Raw genomic sequence first — 13828 nt, forward strand, 5'->3', positions numbered from 1 at the left:
TTTTTAATTAATGCATTTTAAAACATTTATTAACTTTTCATTAGGCAATTGGATTGTCTAGATTTCCCCAACAACACAATCACCACCATCTTCCAAGGTGCTCTGGGTTAGCAGCCAAGCACCTTAACCTTTGCACTACTTCCGTAAATTGCAAACCTCCCAGCCTGAAATACTCCCATCACCTCTATGGCTCACCCAAGGGAGAACCCTTCTAGAACATGTCAGTTTTCGGCCAATCTCTGTTTGAGAAACCTCAAAACTAATTCATTCCACAGAGGCATCTTTCTTTTTTATAGACCTCCTTTTATTTAGTAGAGTTAGTGAACTTGAGAGCTCGTTCTCTTAGATTTTCATGTGAGGGATGGTCACTTCATATATTGAGATTTGCGTTTATCTGGAAACACAGTAGTTTGGCATTTACATTGAAACAAGGTTTGTGGGGAAATCTGAACAAAAGTTAAAGCTTTGGGGAGGTATCAGGCTCCTGCGTTTAATATGCTCCAATACCTTCTGTATCCTGGATTTCCATCTACTTCAAAAACTCACTCATGCCGACCTTGCTTCTTGTTCTTAGGTGCCGTTGAGTCGGTTCTGACTCATAACCAGCTTGTGTACCACAGAATAAAACACTGCCTGGTTCTGTGCCACCCATCCTCACAATTATTTTTGCATTTTTTGTTCTTTAACAGTTCCATTGACATGTCAGGTAACATAGAATCCACTATTGTTGTTATGCTTGGGCCCATTGATGCAGCCACTGTCCATCCATCTATCCAAGGTCTTCCTCTTTTTTGTTGCCCTTCCACTTTCTCTAAGGACTCTACTCTCCTGACAACATGTCCAAAGTACATGAGACGGAGTCTCGCCATCTAAGGAGCATTCTGGTTACACTTCTTCTAAGACAGATTTAATTACCACCTTGCCTTAGATTGTGTTCAGGCTATTATAGTGGTCTTGTGGGAGATAAACAAGGGACCATCTGGTGAGAAACAACAAAGCCCACATGGAAGAAGCACACCAGCCTGTGTGATCACGAGGTGTCAAAGGGATCATGTACCAGGCATCAAAGAAGAAAAAAAGCACATCACTGTGAATGAGGGGGAGTCTGGGGTGGGGACCAAATGCCCATCTGTAGCAATTGGACATCCCCTTATGGAAGGGTCTCGGGGAAGAGAAGAGCCAGTCAAGGGTACAGTGTAGCAATGATGAAACATACAAATTTCCTCTGGTTCCTAAATACTCCCCCCGCCACCTGTCATGATCCCAATTCTGTCTTATAAATCTGGCTAGACCAGAGGATGTACACTGGTACAGATAGGATCTGGAAACACAGGGAATCCAGGACAGATGATCCCTTCAGGACCAGTGGTGAGAGTGGCGATACCAGGAGGATGTAGGGAGGGTGGGGTGGAAAGGGCGAACCTATTACAAGGATCTACATATAACCTCCTCCCTGGAGGATGGACAACAGAAAAGTCTGTGAAGGGAGACGTCGGGCAGTGTAAGATATGACAAAATATTAATTTATAAATTATCAAGGGTTGATGAGGGAAGGGTGAGCAGGGAGGGAGAGGGAAAAATGAGGAGCTGATGCCAGGGGCTTAAGTGAAGAGCAAATGTTTTGAGAATGATGAGGGCAACGAATGTACAAATGTGCTTTACACCATTGATGTATGTATGGATTGTGATGAGTTGTATGAACCCCCAATAATATGATTTTAAAAAATGTTTTGTGGGATGGTTGTTGAAATCTTCTGGTTGAACCAGAAAAACAAATAAAAGCATTAAAAAACAAATAAATAATTTCATTTCTTTTTTATCACTCTGTTCATTGGCATAAAAGACCTCTTACCTATTGGTTATCGAAGCCATTCACCCTATGAAAAGAGGAACTTAGGAATGTTCACTGAAAGATATTCATGTAAATTCTATTTAATACATATAAGCAAAAAGAAGAAAGAAAGCCGCCCCCTCCCACGTTATTGAACCATTGTTTTCCAATTGCATCAAGATAATATGGTCTTTTGTTACCTACTTATTGAAAAAAAATTTTTTGAGAAATTATAGCCTACTTTGTGTGGTCCACCTTGACATAAGGTTTCTGTTTTTGTTTTTAATAGTTCCCTTAGCTTCTTTCATTGCCATTGTTACAGATTGTACCGGTAAACCATCTCTCAAATCTTATCATCTGGCAAATGTAAATGTTGGTTGCAAGAGCAAGGTGGTATCAAGATCAGCACAAATTAATCACACCCATTGTGAAACATCTACTTTATTGATGGTACTTCAACAGCATCACCTTCCCACATACATCAGGCATTATGACCCAGTGATAAAGTTCCTCCTGTTGCTGGAGGGAATTGAGTGCAAGAGTTAATAGATGGGATTAAATGACAAGACTAATTCCTAGTCCTAGTCTTGACATTGAATGTGAAATTATCTGATCTACTCTTAAGTTTTCCACATAAAGCCACTGTTGAAAAGTTGGTTGAGAGAAAGGGAAGAATGCATTATTTTTTGAAACTATCATTTCAAAAATTTAACCAGCAGATCTTTTTGAGTAACTGTTAGAATATTTTAGAGATTTTTTTAAACCTGGATTTTACTTTTCCCTTGATGCAAGATACTAGTCCCTGTCATTCCAAGATATCTGTCACTGAAACCTCCAGTAGGCGAGGACTCCTTTACTCTGGTACTGACACTGTTCTATAGTTGGACGAGAGGGGGGCGAAGCTAACATCACCCCTCTCCATAACCACCCGTAGGGTCCCATGAGTAACTTGAAGAAAACCCACAGGAGATTGTGATAAAGTCAGTCCCCACTTTGAGAACCATCATTCTGGTACAATGCATTCAATATACATATTTAATGATTAATTTTATTAATCAGTTACTTAAAACTCTTCTAACATTGATAAAATGAAGTTTTTAGAGACCATTTTCTTATCATCACTCTCTCACTGCCATTCAGTCAATTCTGGCATAGCTCCCCTAAAGACAGAGTAGAGCTGCCCCTGTGGGGTTTTGAGACTATAACTCTACAGGCAGAGCAGAAGGCCACTGTAAGTCTGTCTCCCCTGGAGCAGGCTAGTGGTTTTGAATTTCTGACTTTTCAGTTACCAGCCCAATGTGTTAACACTACACCACCAGGGCCCCCTTTTTTGTTTTATTTTTTTTATATTCAGGGCCCCTTTTATCAATCATCCAAACCAAACTAACTCACTTCCATCAAGTCATTCAGTCATAGCGATGACCTAGAAAGTCTGGTCTTTCTCCGTCGGAACTGGTGGTGGTTTTGAACTGCCTACCATGGGGATCGAAGCCCAACCACTAACCACTACATTACCAGGGCTCCCTAAAAAACCATGTGAGAGATGACTGAAGACACTTTGCAAATTGGACCCCTTGCTGCTTATTTGTGCCCTGGCGTCGAGTGCGACTCAGGGCGACTCTGTACAACAGAGCAAGACACGACCTTGTCCTGCGAGATCCACACAAGTGTTGTGTTTGATCCCCCTGTTGCAGCCCCTGAATCAATCCATCTCTTGGAGGGTCTTCTTCTTTTTGTCGCTGCCCCTCTAGTTTATCAAGCATGATGTCTTCTTCCAGGGGCTAGTCTCTTCTGATAACATATCCGAAGTAAGTGAGACAAAGTCTTGCCATCCTCTTTTTAAGGGGGCCATTCTGTCATTTCTTTTTCCAAGACAGATGTGTTTGCTCCTCTGGTAGTCCATGGTACTTCCAATATTCGTCACCATAACCACAATTCAAATGCATGAGAGTTTATTACTTGAGGCACAGAATAGAATTCTGCCAAGAGCATGGGTTTTAGGTCTAATGGCCCTAAGGTCAAGTTCTGGCTCTACAATTTCCTGTGATCTTGATTAAAATTCCTTGGCCTCTTTGAACTTCAGTTTTCTCATCTAGAAAATGGGGATAGTAACAAGGTAGTTTACTATGATAATGTATCTCCTGTGCACAAAGGCAGTATTTCTCAGTTACTATCCAGCTTTCATGGTTGCATAATGCTCATATTTTCATGAAGATACCTTTATTATTTTCTCTGAAACCTTATACCAACAGTTGACACATTTCATATTTTAACATTGATTTGCTGAGATCACTGTCCCCTCTATTTGTTCCAGCTGGGTATCATTTTTGTGTTCTCACAATTTAACAAATGTGAAGCAATTCACAGTGCTATTTTGTACGTCATTTTTTCACTTTCAAGGTATTTTTCAGTCTTGTGGATGAGAGGTCATGGCAATAGACATTAAAGATACTATCACACTTTCCCACAAACAAGGGCATATGTGGTATGTCTCTTTGCTAAGCTCTGGTCTGGTTGAACTAATTTGAACCTTTCTTTAGATCCGCACCAAGATGTCACGGAAGTCGTTGACTTTTTGGAGAGAATCTGATTAGCCCTTGCTCTTAACAATCACCTCTGTTCTACTTTCCTGGCTAATGAGAGAGTGTAGTCTTGTGTAGTTAAAAGACGATGGGACAAAAATCTGTTAATCCTGGTTTAATAGCTTGTGATTTTGTTTATATGCTTAATACTCTAATCCTCAGATTACTTCAGTAGAGACATGTTATATCTTTGTTTAGTTTACTCAAATGAATACAAGCAACACATAAAAGAGGGAATGGTGCTCGCTTCGGCAGCACATATACTAAAATTGGAACGATACAGAGAAGATTAGCATGGCCCCTGCGCAAGGATGATACGCAAATTCGTGAAGCGTTCCATATTTTTTGAAGGAAAAAAAAAAAGAGGGAATGAGGTGGAGAGGGAGAAGATGTGAGAGGGAGTAAGAAAGAGGAGAGAAGGGAGAAGGGAGAGAGAGACTTTCTCAAATCATACTCAAAGGACATGAGGTCCAGAAAGTCAATCTTGAGTGATATCAAGTTTCTTTTTTTCACAGTTACTCTCAGTTTCTTTATTCATTTTACAGTGTGTGTATCTGTCTGCAGAAAATGGGATCATGGCATTTAAATAGAATACCTATATGTTTTGTACAGCATGGCCTGTACATGTAAGCCTGCTATAACAGCTAAGCTCAAGCGAACTGACATCAGCCTGTTCCTGTACTGGAGAAACAAAGGTGTCTATTAAATTGGATTAATGGGAAAGTGGCATGCTTACATGCTGTAAAGGGGCATTTGAAGGATTTCATTACTTTCTTTTAATTGTATTTGATTTTTAGTCTATATGTTACTTTACACTAACTCCTGCATGAGATGCAATTTCCATTATAATTGCCTACCTTAGCAGAGGTTTTTTTCTGGGAATCAAATGAGATGATATATGTTAAAGTGCTTTGCAATATTCATGGTACGTTAATATGTAAAGTGATACTGTTCTCTGGATAAGACTTTCCTAAGCGTCTATTGAAAGGTTTTCACTTATTCTTTTTTCACCAAGAAAGTAAATTTCAGCTGATAATAATGATACTAGTAATAATGACAGATGATAGAAGATTAATAGACCACCGACTCCATGCCAAAGGAACCCTGGTGGTATAGTGGTTACATGTTGGGCTGCAATCTATAAGACCAGCAGTTCGAAACCACCAGCCTGCTCAACTGAAGAAAAACAGAGAGTTCTGCTCCCACAACGAATTACAGTCTCAGAAACTCACAGGGGCAAATTCTACTCTGTCCTAATTAAGCGTTACTGAGTCAGGGTCAACTTGATGGCAGTGAGCTTGGTTTTTGGACCACATGTCAAGAAATGTGCTTGGTGTCTTAAGTAGATTAACTGAATGACTGCACATGCTCGAATATAAGCCGACCCGAGTATAAGCCGAGGTCCCTAATTATTACCTGGGAAGCCAGAAACACTGATTGACTCGAGGATAAGCCTAGGGTGGGAAATGCAGAAGCTATTGGTCAGTTTCAATAATCAAAACAAAGGAAAATAAGATGACTAAAAATTGAGACATCAGTGGGGTAATGTATTTAAATATTTATTTTAAATAAAAAACTTAAATAAAAGGACAAGTCATTGAACATTAGTAAACCAGCACAGTAAGTAGAAAATCGGTTCAACAAAAACAATAAGGTATCAACAATGATACCTTAAGAGTACTATTCCCTGAGCTCAATCAGCAACCAAGCTAAAATGTAAAGAGTTAAAATCCTTCAAAACTGGATTCCTCATCATCATCTGTATCCCAGTGCAGAGCTTCAGCTGGTGTGAGATCATCATAGATGCTGTCCTCACTGAGATCGCCGTCATCACCATCACTGCTGTCATTTTCATACAAAGCGTAGTCTTCCCTGCCATCCACAGCATTACTAATACCACATTTCTGGAAGGCACATCGCACCATGTCTTCTGAAACCCACTTTGCTATTAACTCTATGTCAGGCTTCATGCGATTTCCTCCTTTTGTTAGTGGGGCTTGACCAGATGACATCTGTTCATGCCACATCCTTCTCACATGGTCTTTAAAAGGCTTATTCAAAGATACACATCATAGGACGGCTCTGATTGGTTAGATGTGATTAAACAAATATTCAAAGCCCTGCAGTGTCAGCTGGGCTTTGAATGATCAGAGGAGAAATGACAATCACCCACGAGATAAGGGGCGCTCATCCCATTACCTGAGGGGAGGGAGGGAAGGACGGGGGCAGGGCAGTGAGATGTTACACCTCACTGGGGTACCACTGACCCATGTATAAGCCAAACCCCAGTTTTTCAGCACATTTTTGTGTGCTGAAAAACTCAGCTTATACATGAGTATATATGGTGGGTATTGCTTTGGGAAGAGTATGGAGCCCTCATAGTTAAGCCCTCATGGTTAAGCATTGGACTGTGATCTGAATGGTCAGCAGTTCAAAAGCACCAACATCTCTGAGGGAGTTTATGGGGCTTTCTACTCCCATCAACAGTTACGGTCTCAGAAAGCCACAACGGTTCCCTCTGAGTCAGCAGGGCGTTTTGAGTTTGGGGATAAATACTTCCTCCTAGATGTCCTATCCTCCAGGCCCTCCTAGGGGTACATCAGTTTCACATATACGTTTTCCATATGCTTTTGGGGAGTCCTCCAAATTATTGTGTGTATCCATATTTCTTTTTAATTTTTCAACAGCTGATTTTAATAACTAAGGGCTGGTAGGTGAGCAAGTAATTATTGTCTAATTTTTGTCTATTCAACATGTTTCCCTGAAGAAAATTTTTCTTAGAGAAAGATGTGTCTCTTCTCTTACTCCGTTTCCTTCTTTGGGAAGAAGAGTGACTCATGTGATGGGTGCGTTTGAAAGAAAGAACTAGGCATTTGTGGACCAGCCTTTTTCATGCATTTTGGACCTGCTTGCTGGCAGGGAAGATGCACTCGGTTTTCAGGCCCTTCCATGCCATGCCCTTAGCGGAGTGTGCTCTGCACCTGTGGTTAAGGCCTGCAACTGTTTAGTGTTGCCTGCGACAGGCAAGTCTGGTTAGTCCAGCAAATATTAGTGCACACCGTTTGGTTGCTTGTCTTTCTATTGGACTTTTTTTAAAGTAAGAAAGCTAATATGAGGATGACTATAAATCAAAAAGCTAATTTGAGTCAAACAATATGAGTGCAAGAGTTCCAGTTCATAAGGACTGGAATAGGCATCGGTCTGTTCACAGGCATCGGTCTGTCCCAAACAAAATATGTGCACACATGACTCAATAGCCCACAGAGGGCTGCCGACAAGTCTCTCAGTAATAAATCCATCCTTGTCTTAGTCTCATTAGGATGCCTTTGGGGGGAAAAGGATGCTTTGTATTCCATAGAGGAAAAAATGATTTTGGGGAGCAGGACTAATAAACATTTAAAACAAAACTCAGGTGAACTGTTGACAGTTGTCCAATACTTTTGTGCGCCCGACCCCAAGATATATCTGCACTGTTACTCACCAGGGCTGCCGGCGGGGCACAGCCTCCTCTACTTGTTGCGACTTCTTCAGCAGTTGGAATTAGTTGCTCCTTTCATTGGAGGTAACAAACTATACCTCCAAGTATTTGTTACTTTTTGCTGAATCAGACGTGGTGTATTCTTCAACCGGTCAGTCAAGTTTTGTTAAAGTTGAAATGCCAGGCCTGCATCCATGCTCTGAATTTGGTCTCTAGAAACCCAGGAGAGGTGACCAGTAATCGGGAGATCACTTTTGAGTGGCAGCTAAAGCAGTTTCTGGTTGCTTTTCTTATTCCTCCAACATTCGGACATACTCCATTGTTCATTTTTCTGTAGCTTTGTCTTATCTCACCCTACCCTACCCCTGCTTATCACTGACAGCACTTAGGAACAGCCGTGTTCAGGTCAGATAGATTGTCAATCCTTGAGCTCCTCCCTGAAAGCCATGTGTCATGCACTAAGTCACTCCTCATCTGGGCTGTGTGTGCCAGCATGGTCTATGTCTTCCCCCAACCCCTCTTCCACATCTTGTAAACTTGGCATCAAAGAAATCTCACACTGGGCTTGCTAACCTAAGGTCAAAAACCCACTAATTTTAGTCCTGTTACACTAAATCCAGTCTTTTAAATAGATAGGCCTATGGATTTATTCTGTAAATCATTGCTCATGATGGTCATGATTGCCATGAATAGACGTTGATATTAATGTTATTTATCAAAAAGCAGTCGGAAGAAAGCACCTAATTTCCCTAATGTTTGTGTCTTCAACTGTGGTACTGCATCTCTGTCCTTTATGACACAGTAAGACACTACTTGTATTTAAAGAGCCAAGCATAATGCCTGCCTAGTTGTTGAACATACCTATAGTGTGTAGAAATGCTGAAATATGTCAAAGGCCCTTCTAAAATTGTAATTGTTAAATATGCAAATAAATTGATCTACCTAATTTCTACTGCAAAAAAACCCAAAAAACTCACGTGGATCGCTTCTCCCAAATCATTGACGCTTCACAACAAGTTCACAGGAATGGTACCCCACATAAAATCGTTTTTAGATGGATCAAGCATTTGAGGAAGGTCAGGAAGACGGAAAGGATGAACCAAGAGAGGGAAGACCATGAATGAATGAAAAGGATATGGTTGAAGTCCAGAAAGTGGTGGAAGAAGACTGTGGAAGTATCATTGATGTGATACCTACTGAACTGGGATCGCACATGGTTTGGCATTGTCAATTTTAAGAGAACATCTTGGCTTCAGCATGCTTTTGACTTCTTGGGTGCCGAAAGGGTTGCATGAAAATCAGCCAGCTCAGAGAGCTGATCTTCTCATTAATTTTTAAAGCACGATTGGAGCTAATTAAGATGATGTTATGGAATGAATCCTAGCAGGGGACAAGTCTTGGATTTAATAACACAATCCAGAAAGCGAGATCCAGTCAAAAGAGCAACTTTGGAGGACATCTACTGAGCTAGTAAGTTTGAGGCAGGGAGGTCACCTCAAACAGTTATGGTGACTGGTTTTCCGATTGGAAAGGGCCAGTCTTGATAGATTTTCTCTAAGGACACGGGATGGTAGTGGGAGCTTAGTAAGAAGCAGGGTTTTGTTTTTTAATTTTATTTATTTATTTAATCTTTTTATTCGGGCTCATAAAGCTCTTATCACAATCTGTACATACATCAATTGAGCAAAGCACCCTTATACATTCGTTGCACTCGTCATTCTCATAATTCACCTTCCACTTGGGTTCCTGGAATCAGCTTGGTTTCCCTTTTTCCCCCCTCCCCCTCCCTCCCCAATCCCACCCCTGGTTGTTTTTGTTTTTTAATGGAACTTCGTTGGTGAGAACAACTCCAGGAAATTTGCTCTGAGGAATTTTTTTCCATCATAACAGTGCACCACCCGCTCATTCTTTGAGAGTAGCAAGGCTGTGTGAAAATGGTGCAGAGGCCATACCTGAATAGGCTTCCCTATTGCCACAAGGCGCATGTCAGACAGGTCTCCATCCCCCTTTACCCTAGTCTGATACCTCTGTTCCTCCCGGGCATTCTGCTTCTATGCGGGGCTCGGCGATTCACAGCAATGGCCACACAGAACTTGCAAACACTATCACAAGTAAGGGGACTTGTTAGGGAAGCTAACAGGCTACCACAAGCTAGGATTAGAAGACATTAAGATTACAGTCATTAGTCCACGGCAAGACCTCTCTTGAGCTGGTAACTGGGTCTCTCTCTAGTCCTCAGCCTTTCAGCTGTTTGGTCCCTGGGCTTCTGCGTCAGTGGGCCAGGAAGCCAACCTGCTGCTTTGCCTCACAGTCTCATAGTCTCTGCCCTCCCCATGGCTGCAACAATGGGCTCAGACACAACAATTGTGAGAATGGCACAGGTCCAGGCAGTGTTTCCTTCTTTCATTGGTAGAGTCACCATGAGTCTGAATCGAAGGCAACTAACAATACCACACACTACACAAACCAGAACCACTACCACCGGGCCAATGCTGACTCCTCACGACCGACAATACCACACTACACAAACCAGAACCACTACCACCGGGCCAATGCTGACTCCTCACGACCGACAATACCACACTACACAAACCAGAACTACTACCACCGGGCCAATGCTGACTCCCCACGACCCTGTGTAGGGTTGCCAAGGCTTTGTAAGTCTTGATGGGAACAGATAGACTTCTCTTTCTCCTGCAGAGTAGAGGACAGGTTTGACCCACCCGCCTGTGGTTAGCAGTCAACCTGACGGAGCCAAGAGAACTGAAAATAACTCACTGGGACCAAATCATACAAAATGCTTCACCACATGGAATCTCCTTTAAGTCTACTGATAAAATCTTGCACAGTAAAATCAATGAATCATTTAGGATGTGTTCAGTTGCAAGTCTATGTAAACCTGAATTACAAAGACTTTAATAGTCCAGTTATCAAGAAGTAGGCATACGTCCAGGGCTGGTATGGTGATTCCACAATATCACCAAGACTCTGAGCACTTTCCATTTTTTCTGATTCAACATCTTCAGCTTCTCACATCACATCTTATATTACCTGTGATATGCAGGATAATGGTTTCCCAAATATCCCAGTCCCTAGGATTTATGAATAGATTGCTGTGATAGTTAAGGTTTATTGTGCCAACCTGGCCAATGAACAGGTGGGATTAATTGAAGGGCGGAGAGATAAATGGCTTGGTGAGCTTCACCTTTCTTGTCTCTTGCTCTCTGATGGTTGGACCAGGGTGAAGCTGCCTTAGCTAGTTCTCTGCCTCAGCTGGCAAGGCTCACCTCCTGAGAGACATCCTGAGGAGAAGCCACATGGACCTACCCTGATGCAGCCCTAGGTGCGGAAGAAGCCATGTGGACACCTCTACCAGCGCTGAGATGTCACACGCTCATTGATTCAACTTATCTCCTGCAGTCGGCATCATTGCGTGTGTTTTGTGAGTTTGAGGAGGACTTTGTAGATCAATGTCGGGCATATGGGCTTGGACTGGACTGGGTTGATGTGCTTAATGTACGATTACCCTTTACATAAAACTCTCTTATAAAATAAGAGTGTTTATGAATTTTATTTCTCTAGTCTACCTAGACTAACACAATTACCTTACATGGCAAAAGGGACTTTGCAGATATGATTAAGGATCTTGACCAGCTACCATCAAGTTGATTCTGATTCATAGCAATCCTATATAGGTTTTCTGAGGCTGTAAATCTTTGTGGTATCAGACAGCCTCTTCTTTGTCCTGAAGATTGGGTGGTGAGTTTGAACCACCAACCATGTGGTTAGCAGCAGCCCAACACTGACTGCACAGCACCACCATGGCTACTTGAGATTGGATGATTATCGTGGTGTGCCTAATAAGAATCCTTATAAGATGGAGGCAGGACAGTTAAGAGCCAGGGAAGAAAATATGGTGATGGACGCAGAGGTCCGAAAGAGATGTAAAGACAAAGATGCCGGGCTGCTGGCTTTGGACATAGAGGAAGGACCCATGAACCGAGCAATATAGGAAACCTCTAGAACCTGGAAAGGAGCAATCTAGGAAGCCTCTAGAACCTGGAAAGGAACTCAGCCCTCTCAGACTTCTACCTTTGCAACTATAATAACCAGGTGTTTTAAGTGAGCAGTAGAAATTATTACCTCAAAGCATCGCTGTAAGGTAACTGTCAGGTATCATTTTCACATTTAATATAAGAAGGGGCCGGGATTAAAAGGACAGAGCAGGTGCGCCTATCCCTTTGTCAGGGAAGAAAAACTTACCAAAGTTACCCTAGCCAACTTCCTTCTACGTATCATTGACCAAATGTAAGACACACCTGCCGCTGCAAGCATGCCAGAAACATAGCTCACGTTCCGTGTGGCATAGTGGTCACCAGTGGGCTGCTAACCCATTTGAAACCACCAGTCGCGCTTTGGGAGAAAAATGGAGTTTTCGACGCCTTTGTAAGGAGTGACAGTCTCAGAACCTCACAAAAGCAGCTCTCCCCTGTCCTCCAGGTTTGCTATGAGTCGGAATTGGCTTGATGGCAGTGAGTTTGGCTCCGGTCGGATTGAGAGCACGGGGCTCGTCATTCGTTTTGTGGGGAGGCTCATTATAGTAATATGAAGGCATGAGAGGGTTGTGCTTAGGCCTCGGACCTGAGGGGATGTGACTGGGCGTGCCCTTCACCTGGAGCAAAGGCCGTGGGAAAATCCCAATCCTGTGTGCTAGGGATAGTCTACTTACCCTCAGGAAGCTGAGGCAGAGTGACTGAGCCGAAGAACCCAGTTTTCCCATGAGCCAGAGTTTAGGAAGTTTTGTAAAAGGAGACTGGATCTCTATTCTAAGAACAATTGAGAGGCGTTGGTTGGGGCGTGCTGGAGCGTGTCTTGAACGAGAGTCAGAGGAGGCTTGGGCTCTCAGTGAGTGGATTCCTCCCACTAGAAATCTGTGGAGAGTGTTCAGATCGCTTTAAACAATTTGGGACTTTGCTGTTGTTGATTCTGACTTAAAGCGACCCAGTGCAACACAAGGAAACACTGCCCGGTCCTGCACCATCTTCACAATTCTTAGAATGTTTGAGCGCATTATTGCAGCCACTGTGTCCATTCATCTAAACGACAAAAAGGTGGCAGCCCAATGAACACAACTGAAGCAAACTGAAGCAGACAGAGGAGCCAGGGGTGAGCACAGCATGCGTCCTGTTAGGGACGTGGTGCACAGAAAGCTAAGGATTCTTTTGTCAGGGTTTCCGTTTGGTAGCTCTCTTATAAATGGGCAGTCTCCTCACAGTGGGAGGCAATGTGAGGTTGGAAATCGTAGTCAGAGAATTGGGTAGACTCCTAGGCATAAGATACATGTGCAGGCAAAGGGTCTGGCAATTGTAGCTTTTGGCAAAAGGCCAGGAGTCTGCTCTAGTGGCTGTCGGACCAGAAGGAACCGACAGTACTGAGGACAGCAAACACTGGCATTGGCAGTGTAATCTAGCATCACGACTCGTGGAAGCTCCTCTGGGAAAGAGAATCAGCTACAGCACAAAGCTGGTGCCAGGAGGTCAGACATGCTAACTTCCCTCCAACATCTTCACCAGTTTTGACACCAGCTGTCCCCCCATGGCACTCTCTACTTCCCTGTTGGGCTCAATCTTTTTGTTGTTGTTATTGCAATGGTCACATAACAAGTCACAGACTATACTTACAGGTGAGTGGTTTGTTAAGGAAGTAACAGACTACAACGCAGGATCAGGATCCAGCAGCACACCGGAAAGCTTCCTGGAGCCTCCCTTCTTTGGTGCGGGACAGTGCTCTGAGCTCCTCTTGCCGTGCAAGCAAGGACGACCTTTTCTTGGCTCCGTAGGCCTCCCCTTGGCCGTGCACACTCCCTCAGGACAGGCCTCCTCTCACCCTCTCAAAAGAGGCCCCCCTTTTGACCCTCAGGCCCGGCTCCCTTTCTAT

General features: G+C 43.0%; 1 non-coding gene across 1 annotated transcript; it reads left to right on the top strand.

Moving 5' to 3' along the window:
• The first annotated feature begins 4652 nt into the window (after nt 1-4652).
• LOC142438136 (U6 spliceosomal RNA) lies at nt 4653-4759 on the top strand. The gene has a single exon (XR_012782566.1). It is a non-coding gene; the product is annotated as a U6 spliceosomal RNA (small nuclear RNA).
• The last annotated feature ends 9069 nt before the right edge of the window (nt 4760-13828 follow it).

This window comes from Tenrec ecaudatus, chromosome 1, assembly GCF_050624435.1.
Source record: "Tenrec ecaudatus isolate mTenEca1 chromosome 1, mTenEca1.hap1, whole genome shotgun sequence".
In the NCBI taxonomy this organism is placed as follows: Eukaryota; Metazoa; Chordata; class Mammalia; order Afrosoricida; family Tenrecidae; genus Tenrec; species Tenrec ecaudatus.